The following is an 18365-nucleotide window of genomic DNA, read 5'->3' on the forward strand; positions in this document are numbered from 1 at the left end:
GTCTCAAAAAATAAAAAGGGCTGAGCAAAGTGTTTGTTTTGTTTTATATTGGGAGTTGAGCCCAGGAATGCTTCACCACTGAGCCTGTTTTGAGACAGGGCCTCACTAAGTTGCTCAGACCGGCTTTGAACTCATGATCCTCTTGCCTCAGACTCCCAAGCCCCTGGGATTGCAGGCACCTAGCATCGACAGAGCTCTTGCCTAGATTATGTGAGCAAAAGAGAAATCTAGTTGTGAAAGATATGAGGAGCAGCAAGGCTGAGGTGTGGGCTCTGGCAGGGACTGGCCACTGTGGGAGAGTGAAGCCCCCTGGCTGGGCCGCCTTCCTTCCTGGCTGCCCGGGCCCCCGCACAGCCCCAAAGGCACAGGAGCTTCCCACACAACTTCCCATGGTTACGGTTCTCTACGGAGCTGCTTTGTGGGCAAGACTGGTCCAAGGGCTCTGAGGGTCCTGCAGGGACTTCAGGAAGCACCTGTGAGATGGAGGTGGCCCTCCCCCTATGTGACCTATCACTCTGAACCACACTTCATTTTGCAGTTCTGCCCTCGGCCTTGACACCAGCTGCACCTGCTATAACCCCTTCCCTCTGTTGCCCCATTATCCAGGCCTGTTCTAGACATGAACACCCTGCTCTGTCACAGCGCAGGTGCTGAGCACCTTTGGGTACTCTGCACCACCTGGTCAGAACTGTCCTCCACTCATGGATGGGTTGCCCCCTTGCCCTGAGGGCTTGTTTGCGGGACTGGCTACATGGGCCTCAGCAGCCTTGCGGCCAGAGGACTGGCACTCTGAGCCCTCCCGAGACGGCTCCTGGGTCCTCGGCACACTGGCTGAGATACCAGTGAGACCAGTTAGAACTGAACTTTATAAATCATAGCCTCCTGGGAGTCTACAGGTCCACCCTGTGCATAGACTTCCCTGGTCCTGTGCCCATTAGACCCTGCCTGCCAGCAGCATCTGAGTGGAGTCACAGGGAACCCCTTGTTCCTTATCCTCTGACTCAGTCTGCCCCTGCAGAAGGGGGGCACTGTGCCAACCTGAGCTGGCTGACCACTTGGGACAGCCTCTGCTGCTGTGCCCCAGGGTTCAACAAGGGCTGGGCCACCTGCCCCATGCCCTGGGGAGGTGATGCCCCACTGGTGCTGCAGCCATTTCCCTCAGGGACAAGGTCATGCCACCGTGTCTGGAGGACTCCCTGCTGGGCTGTGAGGCTGGCCCAACAGGACAAGAGTCAGAAGCACTCAGGTCAGCATGCCCAAACCAGCCCAGTGTTGGAGCATGTCCCAGAGGCACATCAGCACTGACCCACAGGACCTCAGGGTGTGATGTCCCTTGGGCAGGGCCTTGTAGAGCATTGAGTAGGGGTGAGGTCACAAGGGCTGCTCTGATGCCCCTATGCTGGAGGAACCTGGACAGAGACCCTGCCACCCCTGAGTCTCAGGCTCCTTCCTCTGAGACTGGGACCAGGGGCTGTCCCCACGTCTGCAGTACCTGACTAACACACTAAGTGGTGGGTGGGGACCCTAGGACCACTCCATGGGTTCCCTTGGGAGCCACTGTGGCATCCAGGCTGCAGGCCAGCTGGACCCAGCTGCACTACCCACACCGGCTCCAGCTCCATGTGAAGCCTGACTTTGCTGGAGGGGAGGGGCAGCCTGGATCTGCTGGGACCCCTGTGATGGTACAGGGCTTGGGGTAGAGGGGCTGTAGTGGGTGGGCCCTGGCAGGTCACTGGACCCCTCCAGGAGTCAGGCAGGAGAAATCAAGGGAGTGGGGCTGGCCCTGGGCACCACAGCAGCGTGTGCTGAGCAGCAGCCCCAGCCCTAGCCCCTCAGGGCTCCTGGGAGCCAGAAGAGTGGTGTGCAGGGGCTCCAATAGCAGGGTGGCTAAAGCAGGTCCTCAAGGCATGGGTTGGCCTGTGCCTGTGACATGGTCCCTGGCATCCCAGAGCTGCAGGACACCATGGCGCATCCAGGGCTTGTTTGGCTGCTGGGGTAGGCAGCGAGGCTGGGGCCCCTGACTGCGGAGCCTGTCATCCTGCCCCCACCCAGCCCCGTCCTCTGCAGATGGGGCTCTGTGCTGAGGAGGGAGTCGGGGCCATAGGGAGCCAGGGGGTGTGGGTGACAAGAGCCTCAGCCTCTCACATGTGTAAGATGGGGTGCTGGGAAGCCTGGGGTACTCCTGCCTCGCCCACAGCCCCCAGTCACCCCTGGGTCTGGCCACAGTAGCTTGGCTTGAGGGCCTTTGACCTTGTGTTTCCTAGGAGGCTGTCATGGTCTGGCTCTGGTGCTTCTGCCAGGCAGGAAAGACCCTGGAGACAGCAGGAGTAGGCCCCCCACCCTGCCACCTCTAGCATCTTCCACCACCTGGGAGCTCCCTAGCAAGGGGACAAAACCTAGACTCTCTTCTGTAGAACAACTGCTTTCCCAAACCAAGTGTTAGCTCCAGTTTTATTTATCATTTTAGATTCCAGAAGCCACGTGAGCCCTGTAGAAATGCAGACATGGGCACAGCACATGGGAGCCTTGGTGCCCCATGCCCCTCCCCACAGAATCTTTCCCACGGAGGCAAGGACCAGGGGCCCATCTGTTGTAAACCAAGCACTTCACCTTCACTGCTGTCCCAGAGACCCCAGTAGGTTGCCGACCACTCGGTGGCCTGATCTGGATGCAGTGTTCTGTCCACACGGCCTGGTCCTGGGCTGGCCCAGTGTCTCGCCTTTCCCCCCTTGGCCCAGCACAGCAAGAGGGTGTTTGTTTTTTGGCCCAGGGTGCTCTACCACTGGGCCATGCCCCAGTCCATTTTATACTTTGTTTTGAGACAGGGTCTTACTAAGGTGCCCAGGCTGGGCTTGAACTTGCCGTTCTGCCTCAGCCTCCTGAGTCTCTGGGACCACTGAACCAATGATACCCAGAAGAATTTCTGTGGATTACAGATCACCCAGCCTCAAGTGTTCTGTAGTGCAGGAGCAGTTCCAGTATTTTGGAGGCACTGAAGTTTCTCATGCCATTGCCAGTTAGGCCAGTACTTACTGAGCACCAACTGCATGCCAAGGAGGGTCCCTCTCCTGATCCCTCCTTGCACTCACAGGCAGTTGACAGTGCTCAAGCATTTAGTGGGCATTTTGCAAATTAGTTTCAAAAGATGAGAGGCTGGGGCCATGTGTCTGCATGGAAGGCACTTCATGGATGGCAGCACTCATCTCCCACGTGTCAGCAGGGCAGGCTAGAAGTGGGCAGCTCATCTGCCCCACCTGACAGGCACCACCGAGCAGGTAGGGGCTGAGGCTGCAGTACACATATGTGGCTGCTGCTGGCTGTCCACTGACACCTGTCCAGACGATGGCTGGTTCCCAACAAACAGGGACATGTGCTGTTCTGGGGACAGAGCTGGAGCAACCCAATGGGTGAATGGGCCTCTCAGAGGTCAGAAGGGACAGGGACAATTCCATAATGAATGAAAACACATGGACCCAGCAACCCAAGAGGGCAGAATGTTGGTTCCCCTGCACGATTGCCCCAGGCATGGCTTGAACCGAGGTGCTACAAAGGTGCCCAGGGCCTGAGGCCAGGAGGGAGTGAGCAGGGTCTTTGGGCATCTTTAGTGGACACTGGGCACCGTCCAGCCCCAGGTTGTGCACAAATACTTTCCTATGAGGAAAGGGGATAGTGGATGTTCTTTGAGGCCCATGCCGTCCTTGTTGCGTGACTTACCTCCCTGAAGGTGGCCACCTCTCTGGGTCACTGCCTTCTCATCACTGGCAGGTTGGAGATGGCCATATGAGGCCTGCATGGGGGTGGCCTGGATGCAGCTGGGACTGCAGATGCCCTGCCAGTCTGCAGGTCTGAGCTGCTCCTGGGCACTCTGCACTGGGCCCTGATCACGGGGTGGGAGACTGGACAGACGCGGACAACATTCTCTAGAGCTGGGTGGTGCAGTTGGCTTCTGCCACAGGGCCCTCAACTCAGCCTCCATCCATCCCAGATGTGGTTTCCAGGCTGGGGTACATCCTGCCCTCTAGACACACATGCTCCGTGGCCTCCTGCTCCCTGTCCTTGAACACCAGCTCTGGGAGAAACCAGAACCCTGCCCCACCCTCCCAGGACACCACCCCTGCGAGGACAGCCACATCCCCCCACACCCACCGCACTCCAGATACACCGGCAGGCTTAACAGGAGAGCAGTTTATCCTACAGTCCCAGAGGCCAGAGCTCAAGACCAAGGGGTCCAAGGCCCAACTGCCCTTCTCCCCTATGAGCAGACGCCATTCCTCCCACAGCCTCTGGGGCCTCAGTCCCTTCTCTGCTGACTGTGGCCTCTCTCCCTCTGTTGCAAAGTTGGCAGTGGCTGGGTTCAGCCCCTGCTCTCCCTCATCCCAACAACCCACCTGCAAAGCCTCTGCTCCCAGACAAGCCCACCTCGGGGGCACTGTTCACCCCAGTACCCTGTGTGATGCTGGAAGGGGGCCCTGCCCTGGCCCAGGCGGCTGTGCCCAGCATGGTGGTGCCCAGGGCCTCCCCAGGGACAAGGGTCACAGTGAGCAGGTCCCACCACAGGCATGGCAGGCCTGGCCTCAGGACCATGTAGGGCATGGAGTTAGTGTTGAGGGCAGCGTGTCCAGAGTCCAAGGGCCTTTCATTTCAGGTCAGGGGTTCAGTCCCCAGGTCATGGATAGCCAGTGGGGTTTTGTCCCCCACATCAGGGCATCTACCCACCAGATCCCTGCAAGTGTGTTTTGTGGACCTAGAAGGGCTGCTGCCCCCTCTTCCAAGGTGCCCTCCTGCTGGCCTGGCTGTCAGGGTTCGGGGTCAGGGGCTTCTGATCATATGCAAGTGGCCCTGGAAGGGAAGATACAGGATGGGCAGTAACAGCAGGCCCTCAGCCCCTCCTCCTTCCCTCTGAGTTGGGACATTGTCCACAGGTGTGTTCAAGGTGGCACTGGGAGCCCGGCATGTGTTCCTGGACACAGCCTTGCCTGGGCCTGCCCTGGGCGAAGCCTGGGGCCCACACGGGCAGGCAACTGAGGGCACTAGAGGGCAGAGCGGGGGGCGGTGGGAGTGCTGGCAGAGCCCGTCCTCTGAGCTCAGTGCTTCAGGCCGCAGCCAGAGAAAATGAAGACGCCAAGGCACTGGGTCCCCAGAGGCAGCCTAGAGGGCCTCTCCCACCTGCAGCCCAAAGTGATGGGAACCCCAGGGCTGGGCGGGGGGGGGGGGGGGTTCTGCCAGGCACTGGGAACGGAGGTAGGGAGTGATCTACCCCATGGCATCCTGGAAGTGCCTTGTGCCCCTGCCCCAGGGAGTCACCAGAGGCAGCACTTCCGCTGTCCATCACCCTGTGCCCACGCATGCCTGCCGCACTTGTCCTGTCCTGGGAAGCCCTCTACGAGGTGCCCTTAAAGGGGGGCATCGTGGTGTTGGCTTCCGGGGCGCATGTGCTGAGATTAAAACCCCATGGAGGAGGCTGGCCTGGCCTGCGCAAGGAGGGCACGCCAACTCATGACGCGTCCCATGATTAGTCAACCAGAGGTCAAGGGTTGCGTTTTCTCTCCTGCGTGGAAGCTGGAGAAGAGAAGGGGAAAGAAAGGTGTGGGGTTTCATGGGAGTCAAAGGGGGCTCGGTAGAGGAGAGGCAGGTGGGGTGGGGGGTAGGAGGGACCCTGGTGCACCTGCAGCTGCCTCCTGCACAGGTGCCAGTTGTGACAGTGGCTCCCATCACTGTGGACACAGAGAATTGGTGAGATGTGGGAGAGGACCTTGTGCTGGCCCACCCACGTCCCCTGCCTGTCCCAGGCCAGGACCACACAGAACAGGGGACCTGGCTGAGGAGGATTGCAGGACCTGCCTGCCTGACAGGATGACCAGGCGACAGCCAGGGGAAACACGGGGTGCTGGGCCTGCAACCTGTCTGCAACCTGACCTCCCCAGCTACCTCTGCAGTGCCTGCCCCATCCCTGGGCCCATGGGCAGCATTTGCAAGGGGACCTGCCAAGTGCTCTCCTGGCTCGCATCCTCTCGCCATCGCCATGGGATACCACAGCCAGGTGGTGGGGCCCCGAGGCTGAGCAGAGCAGCTGCTACAGACCACTAGCTCTGGTCCAGCTCTGTCCGTGCCAGTCAGCCCCACTCAGGGCCATTAGGCAGAGCCCAGCTTGAGCTCAGGGCTGGACTCACTCCCTGGCTGTGTTCATGGTTTAAACCGCAGCTTCATGGTTTCATGGTTTAAACTCACAGTGACCAGCTGGCTGCCCCTGGGTTAGCACTGGCCTCTTGCCACCCTCTGGCAGGGACACTCCTTGGGAAGCATTCTCTCCCATGCACTGTGGTGTCCTGCTCCCTGGACAGGGATCTTGGACAGCACAGAGTGTTCAGTGAGCAGACCCTGAAATGTGGGGGACACACGGTCCTCCTCCCGCTCTGGCTGCTGTTTGGAGATAACTGAGCCTGGGTACCACTGCCACCTCATGAGGTACCCTCACAAGGACACGTGTGTCCCTGCCAACAGTGTGGTCTGGCTTCCAGGGGTCAGGGCAGCTGGGGTGCAGTCAGTCCCAGCTGGATATAACTGGCTCTGGGAGCAGTGACCTGCCCCTCTGCTGGAGCTTGCTGCTCAACCCAGGACCCCAGGTCTCCTGCTGACCCTGCTTCTGGCTGCTAGCCACTGGGCAGGCACCTGTGCCCACCATCCCATTCTCTTCCTCCATGAGGATGTAGGACCCAGTCACAGCTGGACCTTCCTCTGCTGCCCCTGTACTCTGGGACCTGCTGGCCAGGGGTCATGGGATGTCTGGATCTGCAGAGGACTCAGCCCTGCAGAGGCCAGCTGTGGAGCAGAGCCCGCCCACTACACCTGGACCTCACCACAGACCAGGGTGTGAGTACATCACGGGCGCACCACTCCTCAGGCCTGCTCCCTGCATGGTGGGTCTGGTCTCCTCTTTGTCCACACCTGGGACACATACACCCCTGCTCTTCATGAATCCCAGTCTTGGTGGATGAGCTTCCTTCCCATGACACCCCTTGCTCCACAGGGGTGCTGCCCACCTCCGAGATGGCCTGAGACCCCTTGTGCAGCCCCTCCTTCTCTGGGCTTTGGGCGGCTTGGCCTGACCTCCAGCCTCAGTGCATTGCCTGAGGTTGGGTCCTTCCTGGGGTCTTCCCAGGCCCTCTGCTGGGGCTGCTGGCTGCTCTGGCATGAGGAAACACACACCCAAGGGGAACTCTGGGTGCTGCCAGAGGCCTGGGGTCGGGAGCTCTAGTGCTGCCTGCTTGGCGAGCTCTGGGTGCCATGGGAGCTGTGTGTTTTAATCAAATGCAGCAACTGAGCTCGGAAGGAGACTCAATCGCGTGTTAGAAGAGGTCCCCTCTGCCACCCAGCTGATGGGGTTTCACTTACAGTTTAGTGATGGCCTGGCTTCCTCCGGGCAGCAGGTGGCTGGAGACCGGGGTCTTGCGCAGCCACCAGAGCCAAGGCCTGCTTCTCCCCCAGCACAGGTAGGGCTCCCCGCAGGTGTGGCCCCACCCTTGTGGTCTCGCCGTGGGAAGGGACTTCTCGTGGTCCTGGCTAGGCCAAGGGCACATGGAAATCCCACCAGACGCTGGCTCTGGGCAGTGGGTGCTGTTCACTTCCCTGGAAGACAGGACATCGTTTCTGGATCTTCCATTTGTCCTCTGTACCTCTGGGCTGCCACACCACATCCACTCTGGCCTAAAACTCCTGCCATGGCCGTCCACAGAAGGGAGCCCTCTGGCTCACAGGCTTCCTTTCTCAGCTGTCCCCGTGATCCCTATCTGTCCCCACCTACTCGGACTCCAGCCAGTCTAGCTCCAGCCCCAGTGCGCCCCCCTGGGCTGGGGGCTTCCTGACTGACTGGTGACTGGCAGCCGCACACACGTAGGTGCCTATGGGTTCCCTTTTCCCAGAAACCCCCTCAGCCTGAGCCTGGCGGTTGGGGTGTGCTGAGCCTGAGGGCCTGCGGAGATGGCAGGGTGCACTGAGGAGACCCGGGTACCCAGGCGCGGTGGGAGGGGGCTGCAGGGAGATCCCCCGCAAGAAGACTGTTGTAGGCCAGGGGCGAGGGGCCAGAGGCGTGGGGGGGAGGCCTGCAGCCTCCGTGGGCCCAATAGTACCTGCCGCTCGTGTCCTCGTCCACGTGTGTTTTAAAACCTCTCCTGACTTCCAAAGGTCAGTGTTGTGCAGAGCCAGGCACGGAGCCTGGGCACGGTGTTTGCTCAGATGTGGCTGACGGGGAGCTCCCACCCCGTCTCAGAAGATGTTTTGTGCACAGCTCAGCCTGTGCCAGGCCAAGAGAAGCCAGGCGTGATGGCACTGTTCGGAGCAGACAGAGAGCCACTACAGTGTGATCGAGTCCTGTCTAACTGGGCAAATGGCCCAGAGCTGGGCAGTGGGTGCTGGGTACTGTGCTAATGCCTGGGTCTTGCAGCAGTGAGTGCTGGTCTCAGTGACTTTCAACTGTCCACAGTGGCTGTGCACCCTTCATCCCTACCAGCACCACACAGGGGCCCGAGTCTGCACTTCACAGTGCTGGCCGTGAACTCATCCACCCAGCTGCCACCATCTACCACCATCGTCATCTGTCATCTGCCTGTCACTACCACCCCCAGCTCATCCACCCATCATCCATCATCCATCAACCAGTCACATCTTTGTGTCTCCACGTCATCTGTCTATGCATGTGTGCATGTGTCACGTCCGTGTGTGTGCTACAACTCTCCCCTGTGGACCCTCATGTCTGAGTGTCTGCCTGCATCCAGATGTGCCGCGCTGTCCCCTGCATCTGCACCGATGTATACAGTGTGTCTATACATATTCACCGATGTTGTGTCCAGAGCTGTGGGCCAGATAGACTGAGAGGAGAATGTCTGGTCTCGGATCTTCTCTCAGAGAGGCAGGAAGTGGAGCCCAGTGGGTCTGATTGTGGGAGGGGGGTTCTCAGGGCCTTAAGGCTCCATGGCCAAGTACCTGGGATCAAGCTGGAGACTTCCAGATCCCCCAGGGGTCATGCAGGGGCAGTGGGCAGAGAATGCTCTGGTGTGGTGTGGTTTTGCCCTGGGCCGACCTCGGGCCGTGGTGGTGTCCAGCTACACCTCTGGCAGACCTGGGGCCGTGGTGGTGTCCAGCTACACCTTTCTGCTCTGTGTGGGATGTGAAGCCTCAGGCTATGCCTAACATGGGAAACAGGGCGGCTCTGTGGTGGACCAGCAGGCCTGGGCCTTGTCAGAGGCTGGCTAGAGTCTGAGTTTCAATAGCCTCCATATGGTGGCAGCGGGGAGGGGAGTAGTCAGGAGCTGGCCACTGACCTTCAGGAAAGGCAGGCCACCCTCCGTGGGCATCACAGGGTGGGCACTGTCTGCCAAGAGTCTCCCACCTGAGCCACACTCCTTCTCAGTGCTGGCCTGGTGCCGCCCCTGGAGAGCCCCTGAGGCACAGGGTCATGGGAGTGGCCAATGAGTCCTGACGTGAGCCTGCCAGAACACTGTCCAGGTGACTATGGTGTGACCTCCAGTCTGTTGGGAAGACTGACTGCCCTGGCTCCCCCCCCCCACCTGCCCTAGTGGCTCTGGGCCATTGGGGGTGGGGTCTGGGCCTGCAGAGGACCAGGTGGAGGACAGGCCACCCTCCCTGAGGTGATGCCCACCCTTCCCATGTCTAAGGTACACCCAGGGCCATGGGCTCTGCCTGCCCTGGCCAGGTGGGGGCCTCTGGCTGACTGGTGTCCTCCCAGCCCTAGGAGGAGCCCCCAGCCCAGCATGGTGGTCACTGAGCCCAGTGGACCCAAGCCCACCATGGGGAGCCCTGCCCTAGAGTGGTCTGCAGTTAAGCCCTCTTCCTCCCTCTGAGCGATGCCTGGGAACAAGTTCCACTGGGGCAGGACTCGAGGCCCACTGGTTCTGCGCGTGTCCTGGCTCTGATGACTCCCATTTATAAAGCACCTCGCTCTTGGCTGCCAGAGCTGTCCAAGCAGCTGTTCATGGGCCTTGGAGCTCCAGGGCTTCTTAATGATGCAGTGATTTCCTCCCGCTCTTCGCCACCCTCCCTTAGGCCCCATGGGATTCCATAGTCCATGGTGGAGTGTCGCAGGGGTCACTTCCCAGACCAAGAGCTGACCAGAAAATACCTCAGTGGTGGTGCCCACCCACGAGGGGTTCTGCCTGAGATCTGTGTGGATGCGGCCTCCTGCTCCAGGGGAGTGGGGCTGTCCTTGTATCTGGCCCTTGAGCCCACTTCATCCTGCCCGGGTGGTGGAGTCCCTCCATCTCTCTTGTAGCTGATCAGTCCTTCCCATGCTGATGCAACCGTGTTTATCCCTGGGCAGGGAATGGGCTTGGGGGGCAGCTGTGGTTTTGCCCTGGGCAGGAAGGGGAGCCCCTGGGGACCCAGCAGGCACCTGGAGGGGTGGGAGACACCTCAGTATGGCAGGAGGCAGGAGCCTGGGATCCTGGGCACACAGCAGGGTTCTGGCCCCCCTCGGGCCTCAGCCGGGCCTGCTGGTGACCACCCGCGAGGCCTAGAGCCATCTACTTCAGTGGCACTGTGGGCACACGGCAGGATAGGCACGCACGGGCAGGGGTGCGGCCTCAGCCTCTGCCCTGGGGAGCAGGGTCAGGCTGCCCGGCCACGGGGTGAATCCACTGTGGAGGTGGCGCTGCGATCCCCTGCCTCCCGTGCTGTGGCACTACTGCTCCTCTGTGCCGTTTCCCCTCCCCCATTTGACAGTCCCCAGGCCATTGCTGTGCAGTTCCTCCCCAGGGGACCACCTGGCCCCTGTGGTGTCAGGCCCAGATGGTGGCAGGGGGGCCTGGGGGCCTCCAGGCATTGCCAGGTGCCAAGGCTCTGGGGAGCAGGGACGACATCAACTGGGAAGGGAGGGGTGGTTATTTCCCAGCTGCCCTAAGCCCGTCTCAAGGAGGTCACTCCCAAGCCCCTTGTGCAGACTTCCTGGGATGGGGCAGGTCCAGAGAGGAGACCCCTGGGACCTTCTGACCTGGGGTCGGGGCCCTGCAGGTGTGTGGCCTGGGGCAGCAGCCGCACCCAGGACTTAGGTTGTCACCGTAGTGGGAAGAGTGGGATGGCCTCCTGGGCAGTGGCTCCGAGGGCAGAGCCCACATGTCCCCTGGGCCCAGGCTGTTTTCCACTCCAGCCAGGAAGTGGCGCTCTGCCCGCAGAAGGCTGTGTCCCACCCTTTCCCCAGCACAGTGACTGCAATGTGTGTGGCCTGGACTTTGTGGTCCCACAGAGCTCTGAGCTCTGTGAGCAGGGACCTGCTGGTGGTTGGTCTGCAGGAAGAACAAGCAGAGTGTGAATGGCCCTCAGCCCCCGCCTGGCCTGACCAGGAGCTCCCGGGGCAGACCCAGCCTGTTGCGGAGGAGACAGGGCCCAGAGAGGTCAGTGGCTGGCCCAGTTGCACACAGCAGGAGGGTCCGTGGGTGGCCTCTGAGGTGCTCCCTTGGGTGTGCACTGCTGGGGACCACCTGGATGCAGGTCCACTGCCTCCTGCCTGGAGGGAGACTCTTGCATGTCTCATTGTTGGTGATGGCAAGACTGGTTACCTGGAAGTGACCTATGGGCTTCTCCACCATAAAGGGGCCCCCCTTGGCACTGAGAAGCCACCTGTGGGCGATGCTGGAGGCCCTGCGTGTCCTGTCCCCAGCAGCCTTCCTCACCAGCTCTGCACCGCAGGCCTGGACGGCCTGGGAGTCAGTGGGTGCAGAGATGGGTTCTCTCACTTGACCATCTCTTCTTGACCCAGGAATTCTGTGGGATTCAACGTGGCTGTCCTCTGCCCTTGTCCTTATGGGACAGCCCAGCTCAGCCTTGCCCCTGAGGAGCCCAGCACTCACTTCCGGGCTGTCCTGTGTTTGCAGGGTCACCCTGCCTGCCCGAGGGCGGAAGCAGGGCTCTAGGAAGCCGCTCACACATCAGGGCAGGGGGAGGACGTGGGGCCCAGTGAACAGGGGAGGAGAGGGTCACCAGCCTTTGCAGGCACCGTTCTCAACGCCCCTGGGCTATTTGGCGAGGCGTCCTCCAGGGTGACTCTCCTGGGCATTCCCCACCTGGTGCCATGTTCCACCCACTGGAGCAGGTAGGTGGCCTGGGACTTCTCCCTTGAGCCTCTTGCTGTCCGTAGGCCACAGGCAGCCTCTGGTCCCTCGGAGCCCCTGGGAGAGAACATGACCTCCTTTCCTGCTTGTGGAGGAGCCTCACACCTGGGCTCCGGCCTCTCACCCCCCAAGCCAGCCGCGGTCCCCCAAGCTGTTCCTCTGACCTCTGCCTTCACGAGGCCGCGAGTCCCTCCCTGTCGGACTCCGACCCTTCGGCCTTCGTGCGCTACTCTTATGGATAGATCCATGGTCTAGCAAGCTGTCCACACAGTGTCCCCCTTCCACACCTGCAGAGGCCCCCCAGGGACAGTTCCCACCCAAAGCTCAGGTAGGCACTGGCCGCCTTTTCTCCCTCAGGGACCAACGCACACGTGGAGGCAGAGGACCCGGGCACTGTCCGCCTGGCGCCTGGGGTGGGCAGACCTCCACTTTTACTGTAAGTAAGGGCAACGATTCCCAGAGCAACTGCAGCTCGTCTTCTGGGATTTACAGGAAATTAAATGAGCAGTTTCCAGAAGGGGCTGAGACTGTGAGGGCTGGTGAGCAGGAGAGAACCCAGTGCCCAGAGGCCCTGAGCAGCAGGTGGCAGGGTCTGTCCCTCCCCCACCAGAGGGCAGGAGCAGAGTCCAGGGCCTCACCCGAAAATGTGTGGCCTATTCCCAAGGCCTGAGGTCTTCCTGGCCTGCAATGGGCATGCTCTGAACCACAGGTGAGGAGGCATCTCTTGGGGAGGCAGGAGGGCTACCCAGACCCCCTGCTGCACAAGGGGGCCTCTTGAGTCCCTTCAGCAGAATGGAAACCCCTGGATTCCACTCCACTCACCCCTGATTTTAAAAATAATTACCTCTCAGCCAGGTGTGGTGGTGCACGCCTGAGACCCAGCACTCAGGAGGCTGAGGCGGGAGGATCTCAAGTTCAAAGCCAGCCTCGGCAACTTAGTGAGACCCTGTCTCAAAATAAAAAATAAAAAGGGTTGGGGGTGTGGCTCAGTGGTAGAGTGCCCCTCGGCTTCAATTCCCAGCACCCCCCAAAAAGTTTCTTATTACAAAAGATATTCTTATTTTAGAATAACTATAGCAATTACAGTTATAATTAAAACACTATTTGAATGACAACATATGATATTATTCTATGGTTATTAATCACAATGACAATCGACAATTATGGAAAAATGATAGACTAATTTTTTTATCACCGATAGAATAGAAGCAGAATCAAGAGGTAAAAATCTTAAAAGTCACTAGTGACCCAGAGCCACCGTGGTGCTCATGGTGCTCAGTCCTGTTTGTCCCAAGCCTTCTTTGTGGACATGCGAACACAGGTTTTGTTGGCTAAACACAGCTGTGCCTGGTGAACTTTCTTTTTTTTTTTAAATTAATTAATTTATTTATTTATTTTTAGTTTTCAGCGGACACAACATCTTTGTTTGTATGTGGTGCTGAGGATCGAACTCGGGCCACACGCATGCCAGGCGAGCACGCTACCACTTGAGCCACATCCCCAGCCCCCCTGGTGAACTTTCAAAATCAAAACCTGCCTTTTATGGAAGTGTGATCTACATGCACTAAACCCTGGGTTGGAATCCTTCTCTGAGTGCATCGTGTGGCGATGATCTTGGACGGGCACCACAAGCTGCAGAAGTAGAATGAGAGGCCTGCATGCCCTGCTCCAGCTTCCCTGCGCCACAGGGCACACAGCCTCCACACCAGGAGCAGACCACGCAGGGTCGGGCTGCCATCCTGAGCCTGCTGTGGCCCTCACCTGGGTGGGTGCTCTCCCCGGCTCCCCTGTGGCCTTGATGTTGTGCTCTGTCCAGCAGCTCCTGCTGGGTGTGTCTGAGGGTCACTATATCCATCCCAGGGGCCCAGTTTGGGGAAGAAAATCCGGCAAACAGAATTGCAGCCTCCAAAACGTGCCTTGAGGGTGGAGAGCTGGGGAGTTTCCAGGGAGCACCCATGGGACAGTGGGCCCAGAGGGCTCTCTGTCCCTGCAGTCCTGCCTGGGTGCCTGGCTGCGGCTCCTGCTGAGTTCCAAGGTCTGCCAGGCCTTTGTGTGCACTGGTGTCTCAGTGGCTGTGAACCCAGGAGCCAGCCTGCCCAGGGATCGTGGTGGACTCTGCGGGGTGGGTGGTCCGTTCAGGGGTGACCTCCCTGACCTGCCAAATGCTGGCAGCAGTGTGCTAGGAGCCAGCTCTGGACTTGACGCTCATGGTGGCTCACAAGGCCCAGAGCCCGGAACTCCGTTCCTCCGTTCACCCCAGAAGAGGGCAAAGTGCTCCCAGGTCAGAAGCTGCAGACAGCACGTGGTCAGTGGCCAGGGCAGTGGCAGCTCCCTGGCTTGAATCTCAGTCCCCCCATGTCCTCATGTGGACTCGGGGACAGGAACCTGACCTGTCTGGGCCTCAGTTCCCTTATCTGTACGCAGGGTTGGTGTGAGGGGGGCACTGTGGGCACAGCACTCACCCTGGAGCAGGAAGGTGACACAGGCCATGGCTGGAGGCTTGGAGGCTCCAGTGGGCAGGAGTGGGCTCCACGAGATTGGGGGGCTGGAATCCCCTGTGTGAAGCAGCAGGTCAATGTCCCAGCCAAGTGTCCCCAAGTCCCTGGGAGCCTGGCTCTCGGGTGGCAGCTGGGTTGTGCCCATTCCCACCTCCCTCCCCTACCAGCAAGTCTCTGCCCCTAGGTCACCTCCTCGGAGTGCCATGGCCGTGGCACTGCAGGGACCTGGAGGAAAGCTGGGGTGGACTGCTTCCTGGGCCTGGGTTGCTGGTGACCACTGGCTTTTCCTGCCTGCTAAGGGGGTCCCTGGGGCTGGACCCCAGGGCTGCTCCCACCTCAGGGCATTTCGGGCCTTGTCGGTTCCTCCCCTGCAGTGCTTCGGATTTGCCTCTTGAGGAAATTAATCTCTCTCCCTGGGAGCTTCCAAAACTCAGCAGCCCAGTGGCCCTGACAAGCACAGTGGCCGGGGGAGGGGGCGCCAGCCAGTGACCGAGCAGCTGTGTACCTGGGAGCCAATCTGCCCAGGGACACCCTGAGGTCCCGGTGTCTCTGGGTAGGAGGGACCGTGTGCCTCCATGCCCGGGGCCTGGCTCCTGGAGTGACCTCCCCGTGGCTCCAGCCTCCGCATTAGCAGGTGTTGGTGCCTCACCCCGGGGCCCTTCGCAAGCCCAGGTAGGACCCAGGGTCAGGTGCCCCAAATGCCTCTCAACCTGCAAGGCCCAGGCCTCTAGGCCTCCTCCTCACAGGGCCCAAGTTCCACAGCCTCCCCTGCCCAGCCGAGACCATGATGCCTGTACACCAAGCAGGTTGTTTGCCTCTGGACAGCAAGGGACAGTGCCCACAGCCCCACACTGCTGACCCCTGAAGGAAGCTGGGTTCCCCCAGTTACCAAGTCTGGGCTGTGGCTGCAGAACTTGCCTGCCCTGCATCCCTGGGTGTGGAGCTGCTGGATGGGGACATTACAGCTGGGCTTGTCACTAGATCATGGCTTGGTCTTAGTGCCACAGTCAGAGGGCACGTGGCATGTGGGACAGGATGCATGGGTTTCTTGGGTACGAGGGATGGAGTCCTGGGCCAGAGGCCGCTTGCAGGGCTGGCAGTCACAGTGGCCTCGGGAATGCTGCTCCTCTATCCACAATCTGCAGTTGTGACAGTGCTTGGCTTCCCATCCAATATGACCTCCTGTCCCTTCTCCTTGGGTCTAGGTAGACTGGGACTTGCTCTGGTCACTGGAGGTGGTGGAGAGTAGCCACAGTTAGAGCACAGGCCTTAGGAAGCCTTGGCTGTCCCCCAAGGAAGCGCTGGGAGGGGGAGGCCAGTGGGGCCCCTCGAGGGTGCCCACCTTGATGGCGACAGGCCCCGGGTATTCCTCAAGATAGTGAGGCCTGGGAGAAGGGGGTGAAGAGAGAGCCCGACACCGACAGCTTTCATCTCTCCTCAGAGGCAGACCACAGACCCCCAACCCCAAGTCCAAATTCCTGGGTGCTCCCGCTGACTCATTCACCCGTGGAATCACAGACCCCCAGGTGCTGAGTGTGCAGGCCGACAGGCGCCCTGAGCCACCTCTCAGCACCACCCGCACAAGGCAGGGCCCTGCTTTGTTCAGCAGCTCCTCTTGCACCAGGAGGTGGGTCAGCGGCATTGCCCCAACCCTGCACCCTGTTCCTGAGCAGAGAGCGGAGCTGACTCGTGAGGCTCGTGTCCGGCCTGGTCTTTCTGTGCTAACACCTGATGTGACGGTCCCTCCGTGGGGCATGAGGACCTGGGAGGGCTGACGGGCCTGGGCACTCTGCAGGTGGCAGAGAGAAGCCTGATTCTGGTTGGAAGACGGAGGGACCCAACGGAGGGTGGGAGGCTAAGAGCCCGGGGCTTGCTGGCTTGTGAGGAGGTGGCCCAGGGCAGCAGCTGTGGGATGGGACTCTGCCAGAGCCGGAGCAGCCCGCAGGAGCAGAACAGTGGCCAGAATCCTCACCTGTCTGGGGCCCTTGCTTTGGTTTCCCTCCGTGAGCCAAGCGTGGGACCGCGGGGCCCAGGGTAGTGAGCCCATGACACCTGTCCCTTGCTGTAGGCCCTTCTCGGCCCCTACGGCTGCTGGAAGTCCCGCAGGCCACAGCCTCACCAGCCTTGGCGAGGTTGGTCTTGGTTTCAGGCTGTGCCTCCCCGGAGACCACCATGCTGGTGTCTTTCCACCCATGGGTGTTGGCCGTGCCCAAGTTGAGGGGCATTGAAGGACTTTTGGGGTGGAAGTCCTGTGACCCGGGTCGCCCCTCCCTTTCACATGCCCACAGGCCTGGGAGCAGTTCTGCTCCTTTGAGGACCAAGGGAAGCCTCTGGGCCTATCCGCACCAGGAGGGTGTCTGTGCCATTCCAATTCACATTACCTCGATGGGGCCCTGCTGAGGTCCTCAGATGTCCTTTGCAGCTGCCATGTCAAGATGAGCTCCAACTGCTGTAGCACTGTGGGCCCTGATCTGGTGCGCAGTGTCCTCACAGGAAGCAGAGAGGGCACAAGGACAGAGGAGACATGGGCCATGCTGGAGCCAAGAAGCCACAACCAAGGCCTGCCTGGGAGTCAGAGAGGAGTGGGGGGTCTCTCAGGGCCTTCCAAGGAGCCTGTGGCTGCCTGTTCACGCCTGCCTGCAGAACTGTTTACAAAGTTCTCGGGGCCTGTGGGCTGGGTGCCAGGTATGACCAGCACCGCTGACTCTCTGTGCTCTCCTGTCTGGTTGGGGCCTGCAGCCTGCAAGAAGGAGTGACCTTGGTGTGACGTTCTCAGGGTGGCAAGAAGCCACCTGTGGTCCCAGCTCCTTGGGAGGCTGAGGCAGGAGGATCACAAACAAGGCCAGTCTCAGCAACTTAGTGAAACCCTGTCTTAAAAAATAACAAATAGGGCTGGAATGTGGCTCAGTGGTTGAGTGCCCCTGGGTTCAGTCCCCAGAGCCACAAAAATAAAACCAGCAGCTGTGGTGCCTCAGAGCCGTGAGGCCAGCCTTCAAACAGAACACTCCCTGGGAGTTCCCGGGGTCCTGACGCTGTGACCATGGTGTCGTGGCTGTGGGCAAGTCAAACTGTGTCCTGCATGGAGGCCTTCATCCCCGGCTCCTCTGAGGGTCTCCAAGGTCCTACTAAATCCCTGCCTGATGCAGAGGCCAGTGTCGGGCCCTCCCACGGAGCCTGCCTGATCATCACCGCCTGATGTCCCCGGTTGCGTGGGTCCTTGAGACCTGGCCTGTGCTCCTCCGTGGGCCCACTGAGCCCCCAGGGGTTTCTGAGGTTGAAGACCATCTGGGCTCTTGTCTTCACTGTGTCCTTGCAGCTGGGGACTGCCTGTGCCTGCCAGGCGAGACTCTGGGCCTGTGGCTGGCTGTGTCCCTGCTCCAGTCCCCTACCAGCTGCCAGCTGCTCCACCCTGGGACATGTGGGAGGATCTGCCTGCCTTGCTGCAGTCAGCAAGCCCAGGGGTGGGTCTGGGCCTGGCTGTGGAAGGCTTCCCAGGCACCATGGGAACATGGGGGACATGTCTGTTAAGACCCTTCCCTTCTGTGGGGGACTCTAGCTCCTTGGGGAACAGCAGGAGCCTCTGGGAAGCAGCAGCCACGTGGGGTTGAGGGTGCAGTGTTGGGCCACATGCTGGTGCCCTGATCCTGGCCTGGCTGATAGGTGAGGGGGGCCGTGGCCTCAGGAGGCTGCTGTGGAGATGACCGCTGGCCCTCTGGACACAGGGCCTTCGTCTCACTACAGTAGTGTG

The sequence above is a fragment of the Spermophilus citellus genome (genome assembly GCF_964194105.1).
Source record: "Spermophilus citellus genome assembly, chromosome: 3".
Taxonomy (NCBI): domain Eukaryota; kingdom Metazoa; phylum Chordata; class Mammalia; order Rodentia; family Sciuridae; genus Spermophilus; species Spermophilus citellus.